The sequence below is a fragment of the Mus caroli genome, chromosome 6 (genome assembly GCF_900094665.2).
Source record: "Mus caroli chromosome 6, CAROLI_EIJ_v1.1, whole genome shotgun sequence".
Classification (NCBI taxonomy): domain Eukaryota; kingdom Metazoa; phylum Chordata; class Mammalia; order Rodentia; family Muridae; genus Mus; species Mus caroli.
Genome location: NC_034575.1, coordinates 140,317,138 through 140,326,759, shown reverse-complemented (window position 1 = coordinate 140,326,759; position 9,622 = coordinate 140,317,138).

The following is a 9,622-nucleotide window of genomic DNA, read 5'->3' as shown; positions in this document are numbered from 1 at the left end:
AGTTTGGGGATGGCTAAAAGCTACCATAACAACCCTGGGCTTGAGAGTCAGCTCTGTCGTTGATTGATAGTGGTTTGGGCATATTGCTTGCTGTCATAATTCCTTCATCCATGAACAGTGATAGCAAGGATATCCTCTTCAGTAAGAGTGGTTTACTTCTGATTGACCTTTCTCTATGCTGATGCTGAAATCCAGGGCCTTGGGTAAGTGCTGTGTCACTAGCAAGTAGTATAAAGTGAGAAAATAACATAGAATTCTTAGTACAAGGCTTAGCCATATACAGGCTAATACAAGTAGCATTTACTATTGCAGATGTTTTGCAAAGATTCCAGTCTTGTAAGATATAAGGTGGTAGGTACTTTTTCATCCTGGCTCTAGTGATGCTGTGGACTGAATGGGGCTTGTTTATAGAAAACATCAGCCCTGATGGTTACCTGACAGGTGTCATAGATAGCTCTTCTCCAAGCACACTAGAGATTCTTGCAGCCCCCTCCAGATGTTCCCTGGGGAAGAGGGCAACGTTTGCTCTGAAGATTTGCATGTCTTTTCCTATGAGGAAATGAGAGTTGCCCGGAGATGGCAGCCAGCCCCTGAACAGGCAGCCCTGAGGCTTCTAAACTCTCACCCTCAACCATTCTGTGTTCTGCAGTGAACACTTCTTTATAACACGCTGAGGTTTTGCATCTTGTGCCAGCATTTCTGAGGATGTTTGTGTTATGGGAAGTGAGGCCAAGACAGGTATTTTTTTTTCTTCAAATCACATTTCCAAAATATGATTGTAGGAAGTGTTTCTGTAAGTGGAGAGGTTACATCTCCGCTCCAGTTCTTTGTGGTAGCTCTGAGTGATTGCTGAATTTATAATAAGTTGTCCGTTTCCAAGACTGGGTTTCATGGACCAGTTTAGAGTTTAAATGGGCTGCTGCTTCTTGCTGGAGTTCCCACAGAGAAATGCCACCCTGGCTGGCAGTTAGTGGTGGTGGGGAGGGGTTGGGGGTGGGGTGAGGAGGGCCAGAAGCTGCTCCTCTAGTTTTGGAACACTGTTCAGTGTCAAACCAAGTAAATTATAGCCTGGAGCCAGAACATTTAAAAGGCCAGAGCAGGAAGTAGGTGTTCATCGAGTGTAGTCTGGTGCAGGAGTTGCAGGATGGAGGTATCCATGGGTTGAGGAAGACACTGGGTAAATCTGCATCCTACATTTATGTTACCCTTTTTAAAAAGTATGCTATTTTAACTATATGTGGGTATGTATGTGCATTCTCTTGATGGTCAGAGGTGGTGTCGGATCCTCTGGAGCTGGAGTTAAAAGTGGCTGACAGTACTGGAGATGACACCCAGGTCCTTTGCAATGCTCGTCGGGGCCATCTCTCAGCCCTGCTTGCGTATTTAATACATCAGGAGGACACAAGTCCAGATGTTAGAGTGAAAGATTCATAGCTCTCCAAATGCGTGTGATCACGGCAGCAGATTGTTTCCCCTCTTAGTTTTTCTTAGTCTTTGTTGATGTGGGGGGTTAAATTGACGTTGCTCATGCTAAATATGTGCCCTGCTCCTGAGCCATAGTACTAAACGAAAACCAGACTAAGATGGAGCACACGTTATATATAGACTGTGTAACATTTAGAAGTGATGTGACTCGTTAACCTGCCGCACAATGTCGTTACCATAGGAATGGCACAGTGTCTAGTCCAAAGTGCTGTGCCAGTCCTGAAGAGCAGGTGGTGTGGAATGAGAGGAAGTGGTTTCTAATACATACTTAGGTATGTGGAAGGGATTATAAGTAACCTAAAGCATGGCTGGGAAAAGCATGTATAACTATCTCACCCTACACAGGGGTCTACGAACATGAAGGCTTTAAATGCATCTGGGAAGACTGGAGATGGCTCAGAGGTTAGACGCTCGAGCTGCTCTTCCAGAGGAGCTGGTCAATTCCCTGCACACACGCACACACACACACACACACACACACACACACACACACACACAAACACACACGGCAGCTCACAGCTGGCGAACCCAGGGGATCCAGTGCTCTGTTCTGGCTTCCTCAGGCACCAGACATATACACGCTATACAGACATATATGCAGGCAAAAACTTTCCATATACATAAAATAGCTTTAATTTTTTTAATGAAAAAGTATATGTATTTGGAAAATCCTTCCATTGCCTTGAAGTTTGGGAAAACGTCTCTAAGGTTCAAAGTCTGCATTTTCACAAAAGAAACAGGTTTCTTCCTGGAGAAACAATGTCCTAGAGACTGCAGCTGATACAGAGAAATACTGACTAAATTACCAGAAAAAGTGCCAGTCACCCAATTATGTATGAAATTAGGATTTGAAAACAAAATAGTAAAAAACAAAAAAAACAAACAAAAAAAAAACCAAAACAGGTACTGTGACTAGGTGGGTTATTAAAAACTATTTAAATTGATACTAAATATGTACAAAAAGTTATTCATAAGTGAATTAAAACCATAGTGACAGACCTTTTATTTCAACATAGAAAATAATCCAAAAAAATTTTTTTTTGTTTTTGTTTTTTGAGACAGAGTGTCTCTGTATAGCCCTGGCTTTCCTAGAATTCACTCTGTAGACCAGGCTGGCCTCGAACTCAGAAATCCACCTGCCTCTGCCTCCCAAGTGCTGGGATTGAAGGTGTGCACCACCACTACCCAGCTAATCAAGTTTTTAATTTACTTTTTAAAATTATCTTTTACACTTATTTATTTATAGGAGTTGCATGCCATAGCTAATGTGTGGAGGTCAGAGAACAACTTGCCCAGATTGGTCATTCACTTTTATCATGTGTGACCGGGGCATTGAACTTGGTCATCAGGCTTGGCTGCAAACATCTTTACCTGTTGACTCATCTCACAGGCTCTGAATTACACTTTAAACTCTGCAGTGATGTGTGAGCCATCTTTTCCTTTTCCCTTCCCTTGTTAACGCATTTGTGCTGATAGCAAAATAAGACCTTTACCGAGTCAAAACCAAGATACGTTATTAGTTGATAGAGGAGGGACACATTCTCACATCCCCAAGAGACTGGCATAGTTTATTTCAAAACGGAAAAAATCCCATTACTAAGGATTAGAGTCAAATAGTCAGACGTGTCACGGTCTTCCAAAATGAATCTAGATTTGGGTAAAGACATCTTTCTAGGAGATATAAGAATCAGGAATGGTTCAAAGGGTTAAATGACAAGGGGAATTTTTATCCCAAACAAGGGGTAAAAAAATCAGGCATAAGGTTTTGACAAAGAAGTCCCTGGTTCTCTCTGCTTTGTTTACCCTGCTGGTTGTCAGGGTTACCCCCAGGCCTTAAGGAAGGTGAAGGCCTTGGAAGTGAGTCTCCCACCTCATGCCCGCAGCTGCTGCTTTCAATTCCTGCTGACATGAATGATTCTAATCAGCAGAATATTTATAAGAACAATGTGCAGGATATTTTTAGCCGTGCTTAAAAATAGCTCATAACCTCCTAGCTCCACACTTGCAGACAGGCCCTGTGGGGTGTTCTTCCTAAACATTTAAAATGTATTAAAATGATTTCTATTTATTCCCATTGTTGTCTTTAATATTAATTTACAGCCAGGGTAAGAGAGAATACGAGTGCTGTCTCTGTGCTTGCCGCAAACAGGCTTCTGATCAACATTTCAATTGTGTGGTAACAAAATGAATTTTGATATTAACAGTCAGTGGGAGAAGCACTTGCAGGGAGGAGAGGTTTGATGAGGGTGGAAGCCAGATAAGATTGAGTGTGACGATGATCAAAATATACAACATGTATGTATAAAGTTAACAGAATGAACTGAACTTTAGAAAGCTAATGATAATCCTACATGTTACATAATATTCATATAGATTATGACAAATTATAGTTTTTTTTCCTATGTTAACTTTTTAAATGGTTTTAAGCTTATTCTTGCTTGATGAGTGTTTTTACCTCTGTGTGGTAACACAGTGTGTACCTCGTACCCACTTAGGCCAGAAGAGGCTTGCAGATCCCGCTGGAACTGGAGTTGTAGATGATCGTGAGCTACCATGTGGATGCTGGGAATCAAGCCTGGAACCTCAGGAGGAGCAGCCAGTGCTCCTAACCACTGAACCACCACTCTAGTCCCCTTAATACTTCGAGAGTTCAACAATGTATTTAAACTTCACTCTCGATGACGGGACTCGTTTCAAACACTTCAACTCTCTTGGTTGTAATAAGTAGCAAAGGTCCTTTGTATGTTAAAGATGCAAAAGTATTTGGGCACCAAACTCATTTAAAGGAAATAACAGGAGGAGTTGGTTTATGTTAATGAACACTGAGAATGGAACCCAAATGTTCCCTGTTTCGTAAGGAAACATTTCCTTCTTTCACAAATAAGATTCTATAGCAGAAGCCAGAGAGGTGGCTCAGTGGTTAAGAGCACCTGCTGCTCTGGCAGAGGACCTGGACTTGGTCCTCAGCACCTACCTGGCAGCTCTGCACTCTCTGTAACTTCAGTGCTAGGGTGTGTGGTGTTCTCTCCTGATTTCCAAGCAAGCACTTAGTGCTCATTGCTTTTGCTGAGGACCCTGGTTCAATCCCAGATACCCACATTGCAGCTCACAAGTCTGTAATTCCAGTTCCAGAGGATCCAATGCTATCTTCTGACCCTCCTCGGGCCCTCCATAAACATGGTGCAGAAATACAAGCAAACAAAACACTCATACACTTAAATGAATATTTTAAAAGTACAACATGAATTTTGGGGGAAGGGTAGAAGGTGTATAAATACAGTACTTGTATCTAAGATTCTCAAAAGATTAAAACTATTAAATAAAAATTACTTTCATCTACAGTTAAGCTTAAGATTTAAATAAAAATACAAATATTAGCTTTCTATATTCATGATTTGTGAAGCAGCTGCTCTGGCTCAGTTGTGGATGAAAGCACTTGACTCACAAAAGAAACACTTGGAACAGAAGGATTGGGCTTCCCTGGAAGGAGCCTCGGGTGCTGCCTGGCAAAGAGTTCTCAGTCTTCTTCTGAGGCGACACCTTGTCTCTGCATCCCCTCTTCTTCCCCTACACTTTGAATGTTTCCAAACCTTCCATGTTTTCCCTGTAAGAAATTCTTGCTATCTTTGACCTGTGACAGTTGACATTTTGCTCAGGCTTGGTGACCAGAAGGTACCAAACCTTGTTTTGGGGTATCTCTATGTGAAGGACTTACTATGCACCAGGACATGAGTCAGGTGCTGACGAGGGAAGCCCAGTGGGGAAGAAAAAACACTAGTGACATAGTTACACAGTGGAGTAATTACAAACAGCAGCCATTATAAACCACACAGCGAGGTAATTATGAGCAGAAATCATGAGAGACAAGGAGATCTGGGGAAGAATGTTCAGGTGACCAAGCGAGAGTCTTTAAAAGGTAAAATGTTCTGGAAGCCACAAAAGACTCTCCTGTGAGATTACAGTGGACTCAAAGGTTAAAAAAGGTGGCGGGGTTGGGGGAGGGTGGCTATCCACGGCAAAAAGTACCATATGTGCATGAACTGTGAGCCTAAGAAGACTGTGAGCTATTCCGGAAATAAAGAGCCATCGTGGAAAGACATAAAGGGAAGGGCCAGGGAAACAACCATAGAAGATTACCACAAGAGCTTATGAGGTAAGAAATGGTAATGATTATTAACCTAAAAGAATCAGTGGCAACTGGTATTTTAAATCTGAGTGGGACCTGGTTGGATCTGTATTTTTCAGAGAACACTTTAGGGGTCAAGTGGATGAGAGTCCCATGGTGACAGAGGCCATCTAAGAAAGGCTATGGTGAGCAAGTGAGTTTCCTGGAGATAGCCCACTGTTTTGCATGGCTGTGATGGATGCGCTCTGCAGAGGCATAGCCCCAGAGACTTCATCTCCTGTCACTATTACATAGCCTAATTATTCCTGGACATCAGCCTACCCTATTGGGAAAATTTCCTGCAGATCAACATGAACTTTAATTATTTAATGCTGTTTAGATGAATTAATGGCATCGCTTTATGGCATTCCTAATTTGATTAAAATAATTTTAGGAAGAAAGTTTAAGGAGATGGTTTTAGTTGTTTTGTGAGAAAGATGTAATAAAGCTAGAATCAAGAATAGAATGTGCCCTCTCCTCATAGAATAGTAGATAAAGGCTGCATAATAAGGGACACAATGAGCTTTCACAATTACCCTAAGAAGAGAAATAGGCTTGGGACAGATTTGTGAGCAAGGAAAATCATTCATTCTAGATCAGGTCCAAGGATGAAACCACAGGTGTGTGCTATGATAAAGCAAGGCCATGTGAAACTGTTGCTTTGAACTTATAATGAGCTTATAGAATGAAACACTGCTTTGAGCTTACTATCAACATCCTTCTGTAACTCCCCTTTGGTGTAACATTTTATCTATGAGATAATTTTCTAAAGAACTTTTGTCTAAGAAGGTATAAAAAGCTGAGAACAGGAACAAAGTGTGGCTTTTGGGGCTTTTGGGGCTCTGTTCCATCCACCAGATTATATATGTATATGTATATATATACACATACATGTATATGTCAATATTATGTACATACATATGTGTGTAGGAATATGTGTATGTATATATGTATGTATGTGCACTTGTGAAAATTGATGAAAGAGGTGGTTTGGCTCAGCCAAATATTGTGTGTGTGTGTGTGTGTGTGTGTGTGCACGCACATGCGTGCCTTTTTTTCTTAATCCCCTGCTGTTAAACTGCCAGAAGCCATAGGCTTTTGGACACAGAATAGCAGAATAAAGAAGGTAGAAATTGACAAAATTAAGCAGCCTTTGACCTGCAGTGGCTGACTTCAAACCCCTCAGCCTTCCTCAGGGAACTGGATGCTGGGAACCTGCCTACGCCCTGCCCCATGAGAGGTGATTGGAGGCTTGCCTAATAGGAGAATATATTTTATTATTACTCTCCTAAAATATGGTGAGGGAAAAAGACACAAAATTCTATGCAAAACCATAATAACCCAGAGTTACCTAGGAAGGGTTGAGGGAGCGTCAAACCTGGATACCTCAAACATAAGGACATCACAAGTTGACTACCTCCCCTCTCCCAACCTGATGCTATACAGCCAGTTTCCCTACCACCACGCCTAATAAGAACGTATCACCCTGACAGTTACCAGGCCTCACTACTTGTTTGACCTTATAAGGTCCCCCACAACACACCCTATATAGTTCTAGAGCATGCAGATGAAGCATCTTCCAACCACAAAGATCCTGGCCACCTCCTCAGGGGCAGAAATATCCCTCAACCTCCTGCGCCCCCCCATGGGTGAGCCAGTTCTCTGAAGCTGCTCCCAAGTGTGTTCTTGGCCTGCACACTCATCACCACACTGCACAAACTTGAAGCTGACCAAGCTTCTCGCCTTCCTGCCCTGCCTGGTGTACAATAGGCTCGCCTTCTTGTCTTGCCTAAATAGCTACTTAAGGTAAATACATTAATTGCTATAATTCGTGACTATGAATGAGATTCCTAATGCCCTGGCATCCCCAAGATGAATTGTGACCTGGAATGTGAATCAAATGAAGCTTTCTCTATTAAGTTGCTTAAAATTTTTCTTTTTACATCTTCCTCTGTGTGTGTATGTGTGCTGTTTCTCTCTCTCTCTCTCTCTCTCTCTCTCTCTCTCTCTCTCTCTCTCTCTCTCTCTCTCTCTCTCTCTCTCTCTCTCTCTCTCTCTTTTGTGTAGTGTGTGTGTGTGTTTATATTTATGTCTCTGTGTGTCTCTATGTGTCTGTCTCTCTTTCTCTCTGTGGTCTCTCTCTCTTTGTGTGTGTCTGTCTGTCTCTCTCTGTCTCACTCTCTTTCTGTCTGTCTCTCTGTCTGTGTGTATGTGTGTGTGTATGTGTGTGTGTGTGTGTGAGAGAGAGAGAGAGAGAGAGAGAGGAAAGAGAGATACAATGATATGTGGGTGAAGCTCAGAAGACCACTTGTAGGCATTGGTTCTTTCCTTTCACCAGAGGGTAGGTGATAGGATGTAGGATATATGTTATTAGAGCTGGCAGACAGTGCGTTTACATCTCTCTAGCCCTTCAACTGCTTTTTTCACAGGGTCTTTTATTACAGCAACAGGAAAGTTAACTAAAGCACAAAGTGATAAAGACAGGCAGGGTTTGTTGTTGTTGTTGGTGGTGGTGGTGGTGGGTTTTTTTTTTTCTGCTAAAGGACTAACACAGGAGAATTTTAAAATAAAAAGACAAAGAGAAATACAAGGTGTTTCTTTTATTTAAAAAACAAAACAAAACAAAAACAACTTAGCTGGGCAGTGGTGGCTCACACCTTTAATCCCAGCACTTGGGAGGCAGAGGCAGGCGAATTTCTGAGTTCGAGGCCAGCCTGGTCTACAGCGTGATTTCCAGGACAGCCAGGGCTACACAGAGAAACCCTGTCTCGAAAAACAAAACAAACAAACAAACAAGGGTAAAGAGGCAATCAGTTTGGAAGGGTACGGGGGCTACGGGAAGGGTTGGAGGGAGGAAGGGCAAAGGGTGAAGTTATGAATTAAATTTCAATTTAAATAGTCAGTACAATTTAAAAACAAGGGCAGAGGCACTCTTTTCCTCATGGTATTTATACACCAGAAAATCTGTAATTATGAATGCTTTACTTTTTATTTTAATATAATTTTTTTTAATTCTTGGAGAATTTCATACAATATAAAAATAAACACCTTTATTCTTAAAATTTAGACATTGTTTTTAAAAAGCAATAAAATTGACAAAGTAAATATATAAATGAGACCAAAATGGTAACAATACACACCTATGACCCCAGAACTCCAGACAGAGGCAAGAGAATCACAAGTTTGAGGCCACCTTAAACTGGAAGAGGAATGAGGGTAGGGAGGAGGACAGATATTTATGGCAGATAAGAATGTTCTCTTCCTACGATTCTACATACAAACTGGCTGTCCCTCCTTCCATCAAAGGGACAAACGCTTGTTGTCAATAGAGAGTTTCCATAATTTTAAGTAATTAAAATAAAAGTCTCTGTTTCTGTCACATCTCTCGCACGCCAAGGCACACGTCCTGCTATGGAAATAAACAGGCATTTGCAACCATGCTTTCCTGAAGCTCTGACACACTCCTATGTCACCTCTGACTGTAAGCAGGTTGAACTTTGAACTCTGAAGTTATTACACCCTTTTCATCTTTGTATATGACAGTCACTCTACCTAGAATTCTTCTGAGTCCTGTTTTTTTTTTTATCTTCAGCCTCAACTTAAACATGATTTTCTTAGAGAGGTAATTCTCAATATTCTATATTGGCTTCTATTGTTTCACTCCCTCGTGACCCTTGAATTCCACGCACTACCCTCAAAAACTGCTATGGTTTGAATAAAAAAAAAAATGTCCTCCATAGACTCACATACAAGGCATGGTAGTCTGCTGATGTGTTTTGAAGAAGTGATTGGGTCTTGAGGTCTCTGACATAACCAGTGGGTTAAATCCTTGATGGCCTCATGAAATTACGGAAATTGTTGTTTAAGATCCAAGTGCTAACTAATTTGCTTTCATTGCAGTTTTTATAACATGCAGATAATGCTACCCTCAGAAGAGACAATATTTTTTTTTATTTATTTATTATATGTAAG